The sequence below is a fragment of the Trichomycterus rosablanca genome, chromosome 19 (assembly GCF_030014385.1).
Source record: "Trichomycterus rosablanca isolate fTriRos1 chromosome 19, fTriRos1.hap1, whole genome shotgun sequence".
In the NCBI taxonomy this organism is placed as follows: domain Eukaryota; kingdom Metazoa; phylum Chordata; class Actinopteri; order Siluriformes; family Trichomycteridae; genus Trichomycterus; species Trichomycterus rosablanca.
Window position 1 is genome coordinate 16,433,737 of NC_086006.1, and position 14,778 is coordinate 16,448,514.

The 14,778-nt window shown below is 39.9% G+C and overlaps 1 protein-coding gene across 1 annotated transcript in view; it reads left to right on the plus strand.

Annotated features, from left to right (window-relative positions):
• The first annotated feature begins 318 nt into the window (after positions 1-318).
• Positions 319-14,778, plus strand: part of ndrg3b (ndrg family member 3b) — a 91,435-nt gene continuing 76,975 nt past the window's right edge. The window contains exon 1 of the mRNA XM_063014997.1: positions 319-404. The gene's annotated coding sequence lies outside the window, so the exon portion shown is untranslated. The remainder of the gene's footprint in view (positions 405-14,778) is intronic.

Here is a 14,778-nt window from a genome sequence, read left to right on the forward strand (position 1 = left end):
ATGTTTCTGGGTTTTACATGTCTGCGTATGCCCTCACTAACCACCCATTCCAAGCACCCCCAACCCAATTGACTATGCTTACTTCCCCCCTTCCCTGCATACAGACATATGCATATAAGACAAGACTTTGATACGTAACGGATACGTAAATAGCCTCGTTTTTTCACGTCAAGTGCACTAGGTAGGGTGTAGTATCCATTACGTCAATACCTAAGTAGTGCGCTTGTATAGTCGGTAAGAAGCCGATTGAAGAACGACCGTGAATGTTGTGGCTCCGCCTCTTTTAAATGATAGCAAACTGAACTGCAGCAGAGGAGCGCAGACAGAGCTCAGTGAGTCTTCACGCGACCGTTACGCTGCTTGCCATTGACTACAGTCTCAGCCGTTTTATTTCCAGTAATACGGTGAGTACATTTTATTTTTTTTGAATGTCTGTTGTTTTAGGTCAAATATTTCAATAACTTTTCATACATTTCGAGTATGTTAAGAGACTTGTTAAAGTAATGTATATTTCGTGTAGTTCTGCTCATATAGCTAGCTGGCTAACCGTTAGCTGTATCGCTAAATACCTCGCGCATCAGCTGTCACGCCACTGACCTAGCTAGTTGGCTAGCCGCTATTACCTGTGCGCTGCTGCCAGTAAGATTTATTACAATTTGAGCAATTGTTTTCATATATTTATAAATTGGGTAGAAACAAACGTGTTCACAGACTTAGGCACTATAGTATTCGTGGAGTACAGTGAATCAACGCTCGTCCTAGCTAGCATCCAAGCTCCTCTGTACAGATGTATAGCGCATACATGGGCTGGATTACAAATGGCTACGTGCGCCCTACACAGCTGCTCTACATAGTGAATAAAAGGGAAGATTTTGCGTTCTATGTAGTGCACTAAAATTGTCAACGGATACATATTTGAGATCAAGCCACTATTGGTCGCTCTGATTCACCTTCACGATGGTTACTAACATTTCAACACGTTGGGCATAGAAATAAAGGTTTTATTGTGTTTTTCTTTACTAAATTTGACAAATTATTAGAAAAGAGATTAAGTTTATTCGGTTCAGTGTTAAAACGTTAAAAGTTCATAAATTTTTAAATGATGACCTGATGCCACACTTGAATAATAATTATAACAACAATAATAATAATAATTCAGCTTTATATTTGTTGTTAATCTTTGCGTACCAGCTAATCCATTTTTTAAGTGTAATTTAGGGACTGACCATAACAGGGGTCAGACTTTACCACTGTTTGACCTTGAGATCAGTTAATAAAGTTAATATTTAGCTTGTAAGTTTACAAGTCACTACTGTAATTATTGCTGTTTTTGCTTTGATGAAAGTGCTCATTGCATTAAGTAATACTGTACATTCACAGATAATTAGGCCAGCTGTAATTAAGGTGTGGCGTATCCTCCCTTTGGGTGGTGCAGGCTTCCATCAGTGCTTATCAATAAGTGTATTTACATGTACACTAAAGTCTGATTATCATTGGAATTTAATAATTGCTGATTTCTCAGTGTGTGATATCTGAACTTAAACTAAGACTGTTATTGGATTGGATTGGATTGGATTGGATTAAATAATAATAATAAAAAAAAGCATGAATTGTAGACCAGCTATGCTGCCAATGATATTTGTATACTTGGTCAACTATATTTTCAGTTCACTGAAATATTAATTAAGTGTAAAATATTGATGTTGCGCTTCAAAGCAACATCCACAGTTGTATTGCATAGCACATGCAAGATGTACAGCCTCTTCGATAACACTTTTGAATACCAGTTGTGTTAAAATGTGCTTGTACAAAATGACCAGCTACCTGCCGTTAAACAGTAATGGCGCTGGATCTAAGGTCCTTCACAGTTCAACAATTAGCTGCTCCTCATTTGTAATTGATTCTAGTTAAGTGTACAGTATGGAGATGTCTCATTTCACTAAGCTTACATGTATTAAATGACACTGTGTATGTGTGTGTCACTACTGCTGGCTTTCTTTCAAACGCATCCTACACCAACTACAGAGAGCTAAATACAACGTCCAATATATAATAATGTTGTTTTGTGTTGACATACTATTTTATTTGGTTGTATGGGGTTATAGATGTAATGTCTTTTGTCGAACCATATACACTTTGAAGAAAGATCTATACTATAAATATTGCATAATATCCAGTAATTCATCTAGAAAATTTCCTTACGGGAGTCAGTTCTCTTGTGGTTTCTGAGTCTGAATAGCCTAGTGTGTTTTTTCAGCTCTGCACACTGCAGTTCCCACCAGGACACACGATCGAGAGTATAGGATTGCAAAACTTAATTTGCAATTGAATACTTTTGTTTTTATTTCTGCACACACAGCCCTGCTTATTTGTGTAGTGCATTATTCAGTTTTGTTATTGGGATAGATTAAGCAAGCATTGCAGTATATTGCTCAGTTAAAAGCATGTACAACTCATGTACAAATTTTTGGCCATCAGTCTGCCAGGTATTTAACTCTCAAGCCATTTTTTTAAACCTTTAAACTGTGCCTTATTAATTGTCCTCTCTAATATGTTTTGGTTATTGGAACTGGTAATAGCTGCAGTTTAACTGTAGCACCTGTTTTTGTACTTTACACCCTTTACTGTGTAAAATACCAAATTGCTAGGAAAATACTGCATTTTATATTACATTACATTAACATTGCCAGTTTTTGTAGTTCTGCTGTTGTCATGGTGGAATGCAGTGCTCGTAAAAATAAGCATCGATTTTACTTTGTTGGCCATAAATGTGCTAGTCCCCTCCAAACATCTTACTGAAGAAAAGGCATTAAATGATTCTTTGTGAATCTTACTTACCTGTTTCTTAATTTAAAGTTAGTGATATGTCTATGTTACCCAGATTGAATGGTATGGTCTGTAATGTCTTTTTATTAAGATAAATTAGCTTATCCTTGAACATTTTGTTCTTTCCTATTTTTATATTTAATTCTGCCTAATTTAATGACCTCCAATTCTCTCTGTTCCAGAGAGAGGGAGATAATTTATCTGACATATTTACTAGACTATGATGACCTGTTTGGGTAGCTTGGTAAAAAGTCATTTTTTTCTCTCTTTGCCCTGCCACTGCTATGTTCAGGGATGACGGTGATTATTCATTTAACTGATAATCAATAAAGAAGTCATTGTTTGGTTTATGCCGTTGGTTAAAAAAGGTATTTAAATTCATTTGCAACTGCTGGTGCTTGATTTGAACTGAGAGCAGAGGAACAGGTCTCTCTGAGTCGAGACTCGTCCACAATGCACATATGCCAGTTTCTTTCAGACGTAGTGTGCTGCCGTGCTAATCCAAGCAGAAAAACATTTGTATGCACTTGTATTTGTTTTTTACGATCAGTAGAGCAATCAATATTATGTAATATTATTCTTGTAAAATTCACTAACAGAATTTGTTTGGTGTTGATTTGGAGTCTGACTGCATGTTAAACACATGTGGATCTTTGTGTGTTTTTTTTTTTTTTTTTTTTTTTTTTTTTTTTTTTTATACAGTTGATTTGGATTTTTCATTATGTCACAGTATATTGGTAAATTCACTGTCCATTTTATCAGCTCCACTTACCATATAGAAGCACTTTGTAGTTCTACAATTATTGACCGTAGTCCATCTGTTTCTCTACATACTTTTTTAGCCTGCTTTCACCCTGTTCTTCAATGGTCAGGACCACCACAGAGCAGGTATTATTTAGGTGGTGGATGATTCTCAGCACTGCATTGACACTGACATGGTGGTGGTGGTGTTAGTGTGTGTTGTGCTGGTATGAGTGCATCAGACACAGCAGCGCTGCTGGAGTTTTTACATACCGTGTCCACTCACTGTCCACTATATTAGACACTCCTACCTAGTTAGTCCACCTTGTAGATGTAAAGACGATCGCTCATCTATTGCTGCTGTTATGAGCTTCCATGAATTAGCTCATAAGAAAATGTAGCATGTTCAGTGGTGGACATTCTGTCATAATTTTCATTAATTTTAGTCCCAAGTCATGTTTTCTTTTCTTTGACAAAGTAATTCGCTTGATTGCAGTTTTCTTTTGGTCTTATTGCATTAATTTTGTATGCACTTGCTGTGATTATGAACAAAAAAATTGCCCTAAAATAGCTGTTTTTTGTGTTCAGTGAATGTCTGGCTACAGAAGGGCAAAGCTACTCTTACATAAATATTAGAAACACAAAAAGTTTATGTAATCAAAAAACATCAGCTAGCAAGTTGTAAAAAACACCCACTCAGTAGGTCATAATTTGTTAAAAAAGAAATGTTTGCAACACTCAGACCTTTATTGCATTTTCCTTTTATTAACAAGCCAATGTTTTTTTCCCTTATTTTTATTTTAGGCCTTTACTTGCACCTACCTTTCTTTTCATGTTAGCATAAAAATCCCACTTAAGGCTTAATGTGTTTACTTATTAAAGTACTCAGACTACTCTAACTAAGTTCAATTTACAACACAGAAGCCCATGTCATACTAACAGCATTAAAATACACAGAAGAGCAATAGAGTCAAACACCACCCCATCATCAGTAACATACAAAAGACTATTAACGAAATAAAAAAAACAGCGGATCAAATAACCAGAGAAAGATCCAGACAAAATATAACAAACATCAGAATTCCCTCTACAGATATAAAGCCACTAATAAATACATATATCAAAGATAAATAGCATTAATAGAACACACTGACCACAAACAACCTTCGAAAGATACACCCGAATGTCAACAAGCCAAGGACACACCAAGGTAACGTGTATTGACCAAGTCATACACACAAGACGAAGAATTGGACTCACCAGAATAACCCACCAACACCTGATAAATGGAGAAAATACCCCAACTTGCGATACTTGCCCATCACACCAATCACAATAAAGCACCCTCTAATAGAATGCCCTAAATATGTTAAGGAAAGGCAACAAATACTCCATAAAAAAACAAAGAACCATAAAAGAAATACATTACTAAGGAGGTATCTTGCAGCTAAAAGGAAAATAAAAAGTGGACTCAAAATATAAAGAAAACAACCTGTAAATAGACAAACGTAATACCCAGCATGCCATAAATGGCACAAATACGTGCTGAAAATAAAGTAATGAGTACTTCAGTATATTTATTTATATTTTTGTCTCTGTGCGCATTATACCTTAAAACAGGCCAGGTGTCTGGACAGGCAAAACATCATCTGAAAGTTGGGCTAAAAGAGAAGATTCAGTATTACCCCAAATGTGGCAAGATTACAAATGGACTAAGCTTTATTTTATTAATTCCTTAGAATAAAACAGCAGGACCTGAATCTTTGTTCTAGTTCATTCTAAAGGTGTTTGATGGGGTTAACGTCAGCACCAGACTCACCCAACCATGCCTTTATGGTCCTTGCTTTGTGCCCTGGTCATTCTAGGACAGAAAAGGGTCTTTATCAAATTGTTCCCACAAAGTTGAAGGAATACAAATGTCCAAAAATTCCTGGTATGCTAAAGCATTATGATTGAACTTCATTGCAACTAAGCGGCCTAGGCCAATTTCTGAACACAACCCCACAGCATTTTCCAACCTTGCAGTCTGGCAGGTAACGTTCTCCTGGCATTCACCAAACCCAGAATGATTACTTAACAGAACACATTTCCACTGCTCCAAAGTCTAGTGGTGGTGTTCTTTACACTACACTATCCAATGCCTTGGCATTGTGCTTGGTGATGTAAGGCTTGCAGGCAGCATGCTTTTTTTTCTATTTTATTTATGCATTTTCTCCCATTTTCTCCCCAGTTTAGCATAGTCAATTTGTCTTCTGCCGCGGGGGGATCCATGATTGCAGTCGAGGTGGGGATATTTGCTGCTCATGCTTCCACCGACACGCAGCCCTTTGCAGAACCCTTTTTCACCTATGCATTCTGCACAGGCGCCTCTCTATCCGTCAATCAGGGTTCTTACACAGCGTTTCAAGACCCCACCCACATAGTCCGGTCATCCCACTCTAGCAAAGACGTGTCTGCTGCAGGCACTGGAAATTATGCCCGCTAGATGGCGCCCAGCCGACTGGTGAAACTGAGTTTCAAACGGAGAAGTTTGGAATCTCGGCGCAGGTGTGCTAGCGGAATATCCATGCAGCATGCTTGACCATGAAAAAACATACCATTAAGCTTCTGGCACACAGTATTTGTGCTGAAGGTAATGCCACAGGAGGTTTGGAACTTTGTAGTTGAGTCAGCAGATTGTTGGTCACTTTAATGTACTATGCACCTCAGCACTTGGCAACCACGCTCTGTTACTTGTAAGCTCTGCTCAGTTTAAACCAACTGTTCACTGTTGAACATGAATTGAAATGTCATTTTTAATTGATGGCATTAACAGAACAATAAATAGTCATCTGTTAATAGAATATTTATTAACATTAGAGATGGGACGATCGATCGGCTATGAATCGGTATCGGCCGATTTTTAATCAAAATATGCTATCGGCGATCGGCCGATATCTCCTAAAAGTAGCCGATCCGATCGTGTGATATATAAAAATCATGTTAAGTTAACAGCTCAGTGGATTGATCCAGACGCCAACCATCACATCACCATTCATCAACCATCGTACAGAAACCACAGTGAAAGCTCTTCATGACCTAAAATAACATCATTAACTTTGTGCATCATACATACGATGTAATTTTGCTGATTGTAATATTTACTTTAAAAAGATAATTCAACCCGGTCACATCTGAGTCGATTCTATCAGCACGTTATATAAACTCCTGGTTCACTTTGGTAAATCGTAAGCGGTTCTTACTTGTGATGTAGATGAGAACAGAAAATGTTAGAGCCAATCAGAGGCAAAAGTTTATTAATTACCAAATTCGTTAGTTCAGGATCATCTGCTGAACTTTTAGCTCCTTAGACGGAACGAGTCTGACGGTCGGTTACAGATCTGTGGTAATAGCAGTTTAATTAAGCTTTTTAATTAAGCTTTTTAATGTAAGAGAGTCACACAGAATGTTCTGTAGTAGCTGGTGTTTATTTAAAACCACGACATTTAATTAATAACAGTAAACACGGAGAGATAACCGAGAAGAGAAACTTACGCTTGGCGAAAAATGAATCGACTCATGAATCAATGAATCACTTATAGCGATACTGTGAACAAAGCGTATCTTCTAAGGGCACACACACACTCAAACACACACACACACACGCGCGCTGCTCCGGTTTATCTTCACTGTGAGGCTCTTTTTAAGTTTATTTATTTTATTTACTGCTCAACCCCCCCTCCCCCCGATCGCAATCGGCTATCGGCCGATGTCCCTGAAAGGAGATCGCAGATCGGAATCGGTGCCAAAAACCCCGATCGGCACATCTCTAATTAACATCCCTAATTATAACATTAAAAATCTTGGCGTTATACATATTAAGAAGTATTGCATTAACTTGAGGATACCTGCAGACGAAACTTGATATACTATCTCCTCTAAAGCTCTTTAAAAGCTCCTGCTAAAATCTGTTTGATCGATGTTTGCATTTAATGTACCAGAAGACTCATCTGTTTTTAGATTCTAATTATCTAATTTTTAGTTCTTTGTTATTACTCCTTTCCTTCTCCATCACATTGTACAAGCAGCATCACTCAGACGCTCAGTAAGTGCTTTGCTTTTTGCATCCTTTACTGTCTAGTGGATTTGCTCTCCAAAGCCCTCAATCGGAGCAACAGCCGCTTCTATTTCTGTGGCCTGCTGACTGTGTAGTGGGAGTTAATAGTGGACATGCACCCACCCCCCCTGGTGCTCATCTGTCTTCTTGCATCATGTCATTTTCTATCATTTCAGGATGCCGTGGTCTCCGGGGGACGGCTCACAGGAGTCAGCCTGTAACCTTGATGCAAAAAATGGAACATATATATTTCTTCATGACACATTCAGTATCAATCATAATTGTTTGTTTGATTAGAACACCTCAATCTTTGTCCCAGTTGTGGTTTATCCTTGTGTTATTTTGGTGTAGTGACCAGACACACAGATCCGTGTGTGCAGGGTTTAACATGCAGTTAGACTCCGTACTGATGTAATCAGCATCACTGTTTGTGACTTTAATGTCTAATCGTTTAAGTGTTCATTATTTGAATAATATCAATATATAAAGTCTTTTTGTCTGGATTGAAGTTTCCAAATGCATCTGTAAGCAGAGCTGACACATGCACACTAAGGGTGGGTCAGGGTGTCTTTCATATTGGCACTATTTTATTTGTAGAAATATGTAGTTCTGCTCTCAATTGGAATCAAGCGGCAGTCATCCTGCCCTAGCAGACACGGTGGCCATATAGTGTCTGCTGCAGGCGCTGCCAATTATGCCCGCTAGATGGCGCCCAGCCGACTGGTGGCAATGCCGAGTTTCGAACCGAGGAGTTCAGAATCTTGGCACTGGTGTGCTAGCGGAATATTCTGCTGTGCCACCTGGGCACCATAAGACTTATAACCAACTGGTTAATCATTGACGTCCCTATAGCTGACCTAAACAAGAGCACAGCAAGTAATTAGCCAGCTCAAAAGAATAAAATGGTCTCCATTGATTAGCTAGCAGATGTTATTAACACTACAGCTTTACACAAGCACACGCGTCTGCCAGGAGTGTCAGACTGGGCTGGTCTGATCAGTAAATGGGTAGAAATTGTAAAAATGCGGGCTAAACATAGTACATAAATTACCTCGAGCTGATTTTGCACATTTAGGTAATTACCTACAGTGTATCACAAAAGTGAGTACACCCCTCACATTTCTGCAAATATTTTATTATATCTTTTCATGGGACAACACTATAGAAATAAAACTTGGATATAACTTAGAGTAGTCAGTGTACAACTTGTATAGCAGTGTAGATTTACTGTCTTCTGAAAATAACTCAACACACAGCCATTAATGTCTAAATGGCTGGCAACATAAGTGAGTACACCCCACAGTGAACATGTCCAAATTGTGCCCAAAGTGTCAATATTTTGTGTGACCACCATTATTATCCAGCACTGCCTTAACCCTCCTGGGCATGGAATTCACCAGAGCTGCACAGGTTGCTACTGGAATCCTCTTCCACTCCTCCATGATGACATCACGGAGCTGGTGGATGTTAGACACCTTGAACTCCTCCACCTTCCACTTGAGGATGCGCCACAGGTGCTCAATTGGGTTTAGTCCATCACCTTTACCTTCAGCTTCCTCAGCAAGGCAGTTGTCATCTTGGAGGTTGTGTTTGGGGTCGTTATCCTGTTGGAAAACAGTTTTCGAAGGGAGGGGATCATGCTCTGTTTCAGAATGTCACAGTACATGTTGGAATTCATGTTTCCCTCAATGAACTGCAGCTCCCCAGTGCCAGCAACACTCATGCAGCCCAAGACCATGATGCTATCACCACCATGCTTGACTGTAGGCAAGATACAGTTGTCTTGGTACTTCTCACACATGCTGGACACCATCTGAGCCAAACAAGTTTATCTTGGTCTCGTCAGACCACAGGGCATTCCAGTAATCCATGTTCTTGGACTGCTTGTCTTCAGCAAACAGTTTGCCGGCTTTCTTGTGCGTCAGCTTCCTTCTGGGATGACGACCATGCAGACCGAGTTGATGCAGTGTGCCGCGTATTGTCTGAGCACTGACAGGCTGACCTCCCACGTCTTCAACCTCTGCAGCAATGCTGGCAGCACTCATGTGTCTATTTTTTAAAGCCAACCTCTGGATATGACGCCGAACACGTGGACTCAACTTCTTTGGTCGACCCTGGCGAAGCCTGTTCCGAGTGGAACCTGTCCTGGAAAACCGCTGTATGACCTTGGCCACCATGCTGTAGCTCAGTTTCAGGGTGTTAGCAATCTTCTTATAGCCCAGGCCATCTTTGTGGAGAGCAACAATTCTATTTCTCACATCCTCAGAGAGTTCTTTGCCATGAGGTGCCATGTTGAATATCCAGTGGCCAGTATGAGAGAATTGTACCCAAAACACCAAATTTAACAGCCCTGCTCCCCATTTACACCTGGGACCTTGACACATGACACCAGGGAGGGACAACGACACATTTGGGCACAATTTGGACATGTTCACTGTGGGGTGTACTCACTTATGTTGCCAGCTATTTAGACATTAATGGCTGTGTTGAGTTATTTTCAGAAGACAGTAACTCTACACTGCTTTACAAGCTGTACACTGACTACTCTAAGTTATATCCAAGTTTCATGTCTATAGTGTTGTCCCATGAAAAGATATAATGAAATATTTGCAGAAATGTGAGGGGTGTACTCACTTTTGTGATACACTGTACCTACCTTTACCTGTAACATATTGGCTTAGTGCCTTTGACATTAATGTGACGGGTCATGCTCTTTTAAACATGATTTGTAACTAATCCCACAATGGCATTTGTTTGCATCTCATTTTCCGTTTGCATTCAGTAGAATAATCAATAATGACATGAGTAATTGCTGAATAAGTGATGGTAATTTAGGTATTTAATGCCATTCCAAATGGCTGCTGGTTGCTTTTTATATTTAATATTTAAAGCAGAGCTAAAACTAATTATCACACATAAGAAAAAAACAAACAAACAGGTGTTGTGTTTAATTCTGACTCAGCACAATTTGACACCACCCCCAAGGCCTTGTGCAACCTAGATTATATCTGCGACATGTGTTTTTACCAAAACACACCGCTGTAAAGCTGTTGGGCTGAGGATATGAATGTTCTTACTATAAATAGTGTGTGTGTGCGCCCACATTGCTACACTACTTGCTAGACCAGTACCTCAACAGTTGTTTTCCCGCTTTTTTTACCCAATCCAGATGCAGCCACATAGAGCTTTTTTCTCTTTTGTCACTGCCACCGCCACCGTCCCCAAATCATGTTTGATTCATGAACCTGCTTGCTGATAAATACACTATATTGCCAAAAGTATTCACTCGTCTGCCTTTACACCAGGGGTGGGCAATTAAATTTTCCAAGGGGCCACATAAGAAACTCGGACTGTTGTGGAGGGCCGGACCAATAAGGTGAACTTAATTCTGCTCAATATTAATTTTATCTTTTTATTTACATTTACATTACATTTTCAGCATTTAGCAGATGCATTTATCCAAAGCGATTTACAATACAGTTACAGTATACAGTCTGAGCAATTAAGGGTTATGGGACTTGCTCAAGGGCCCAACAGCAGCAACCTGGCAGTGGTGGGGCTTGAACCAGCAACCTTCTGATTACTAGTCCAGTACCTTAACCTCTAGGCTACAACTGTCCACTCTTTATGAAAAGCAGTGAATTGTACAGTTCTAATAAGCTGTAAATGTTTTGATGTTACATTTAGAAAATTAGAAGTAGGCAGAGTAAAAACATCAACATTATTTCACTATTTAAACAAACAAATGCAAAAACAAATGTGAACAAAATGTGCAGGTTTTTAAACTTTACACAATTTTGTTTTGAGTCTAATTACCTCATTTGTTTTTCAGTCCTTTGTTATTGTTTAATATTATTTTTAAAATCACAGAGCTGGTCCTGACTGCTTCAGTTCTGGACGTGTTAAACTTTATAAAACAGTCTTTGTTGCTTTTGCAGTTTAGTTAGAGAAGCTTCAGGTGTGACGCTCCGCATCGTTCATGTTCTTATGTTTCTGTGTAGTACAGCGATTTAGAGCCTAAATTCTGATCCTTAACCAGCGTTACACCTGACTTTAGTAAATAAACTATTCAGAAGTTCGTGTCTTGTTAAAAACTCCACCGTCAATCACACTCAGTTCTGTTCGCATTACAGTGAAGCTGATACACTCGCGCACACACGCGCATACGCAAATCAAAACGTACGGATATTTAAAGACACAGCGCTCTCGTCAAAGTTATATTGCACGTTTGATGTACATTTATTTACATCTAATTTTTAATTGCCACGAACCTCACGCGGGCCGGTTGGGGATGTCTCGCGGGCCGGATGTGGCCCGCGGGCCGTACAATGCCCAGGTCTGCTTTACACGCATATGAACTTGAGTGACATCCCATTCTTAATCCATAGGGTTTAATATGATGCAGCTATAACAGCTTCAACTTTTCTGAGAAGGCTTTCCACAAGGTTTAGGAGTGTGTTTATGGGAAGTGTGTTTTGACCATTCTTCCAGAAGCACATTTGTGAGGTCAGACACTGATGTTGGATGAGAAGGCCTGGCTCACAGGCTCCACTCTAATTCATTTCAAAGGTGTTCTATCGGGTTGAGGTCAGTCAAGTTCTTCCACACCAAACTTGCTCATCCATGTCTTTATGGACCTTGCTTTGTGCACTGGTGTGCAGTCATGTTGGAACAGGAAGGGGCCATCCCCAAACTGTTCCCACAAAATTGGGAGCATGGAATTGTCCAAAATCTCTTGGTATGCTGAAGCATTAAGAGTTCCTTTCACTGGAACTAAGAGGCCGAGCTCAACTCCTGAAAAACAACCCCACACCATAATCCCCCCCCCCCCAAACTTTACACTTGGCACAATGCAATCAGACAAGCACCGTTCTCCTGGCAACCACCAAACTCAGACTCATCCATCGGATTGCCAGACGGAGAAGCGTGATTCGTCATTCCAGAGAACACGTCTCCACTGCTCTAGAGTCCAGTGGCGGCGTGCTTTACACCACTGCATCCGACGCTTTGCATTGCGCTTGGTGATGTAAGGCTTGGATGCAGCTGCTCGGCCATGGAAACCCATTCCATGAAGCTCTGTACGCACTGTTTTTGAGCTACTCTGAAGGCCATATGAAGTTTGGAGGTCTGTAGCGATTGACTCTGCAGAAAGTTGGCGACCTCTGCGCACTATGTGCCTCAGCATCCGCTGACCCCGCTCGTGGCCTACGACTTTGTTGCCGAGTTGCTGTCGTTCCCAATCGCTTCCAATTTGTTATAATACCACTGACAGTTGACTGTGGAATATTTAGTAGCGAGGAAATTTCACGACTGGACTTGTTGCACAGGTGGCATCCTATCACGGTACCACGCTGGAATTCAGTGAGCTCCTGAGAGCGACCCATTCTATCACAAATGTTTGTAGAAGCGGTCTGCATGCCAAGACACCTAAATTAAATTATTTGGATGGGTAAGTGAATACTTTTGGCAATATAGTGTAACTACTGCGACCCGTTTCTCCAACTCACGTAAATTTAGCACGAGTAGGAGAAAACAGGAAAAAATCATGATATGAAATATGTCTTTATAAATAAACCACCACTGAAATAATAGTGCTAGTGCAATTGCAAGAACGAGACAAAGAACTAACCCTGTTGCCTGGTACGAGTGGATCTTGTTTCTTGGCTGACAAGATTTTTTCTTTGTGTGCGTGTATAATTGCCTAGTGGCTAAGTAACTCATTAAGCTGCTGACATGTAGATGACTGGTGTTTTTCTCTCCCACGAAATAACAAGAAATTCTTGCTGGTGTGATTTAGAAAATGAACTACATTTATAACTGACTGGCAGTACGTGGAATTCTATCTTGTAACGACCCCTAGTTGTTTGTGTTTTCAACCAACCAAAATAAGGGTTCGGATGCCTTGTGGGCTAGCAAATGCGTTTATGATTTGTCTTCCCCTGTATGGTGGTCCCTTTTTATTGATGGGATAAAGGGGGATGACAGACAAGCATATGGATGGCGGTTGACAAATTGAGTACTGTAAACCCCCCTTGATTTGTACAGAGCCAGAAACTGGTTAAAGTGTAATTTTGAGAGGTTGGGTTGGAGGCTGAAGGCTCACACACTTACATGTGAGGTTAATGTTTACAGACAAAAATGTGCTTATAGATACACCTATTATTATGCTATAAATGGGATGCTTTGGATCTAGCTTCACCCACACTATAACAACTGTAGTGTGTATTTGTGTGTCCTATTTATTATTCCTAGTCCGTTTTATTGGTTAACAGTTCAAGGTTCTTAGTGACTGCCTATTTAGCCTGCACACTCCTTAAAGTGAGATTAACAAACCTGGCTAATGTTTTAAGGGGATCTTTGCTTCAGTTGATATGCAGGGGTCAGCTTTTTGGAATCGTCTTCATTTACATGCACTAGTCTCAGGCGCAAACGAGGGCAGCTTGGTTTAATGTTAAAGGAAATAGTAGATTTGGTAAAACATTATAATATTTGGTATTTAGCTCTGCTGGGATCTTGAGCTCTCAAGTTTAAATCGTGGCAGTGAATAAATGGATTAATTGAATTTTTTTTTTTATTTTTTTTATTAAAAGGATAGACACTAGGGATGTAACGATACATTCTACCCATGATGCGATGCGATTCACGATACTGGGTTTACGATACGTTTTTTTTTTCTCCCATAATCTAGTCCAATTACCCTGATTGCGTCCTCTATTCTGATTCGACCCTTCACCGCTGACTGAGGACGCCTCTCAGTGAAGCCTCACAGTGAAGATAAACCGAAAGCAACAGCGTGTGTGTGTTTCTTCAAAAAAACGCTTTGTTCACAGTGTCGCTTTAAATGATTCTGATTCAGGAGTCGAATGTGACGCGTAAGTTTCTCTCTCCGTTTTTACTGTTATTAATAAATGCTGTGGTTTTAAATAAACACCAGCTACTACAGAACATTTTGTGTGACTTTCTTACATTAAAAAGCTTAATTAAACCGCTATTACCACAGAGCGGTCACCGAGTCAGACTCGTTCCGTCTGTGGAGCTAAAAGTTCTGATTACCCTAAAAGTTTAGCAGATGATCCTGAACTAACGAATTTGGTAATGAATAAACTTTTGCCTCT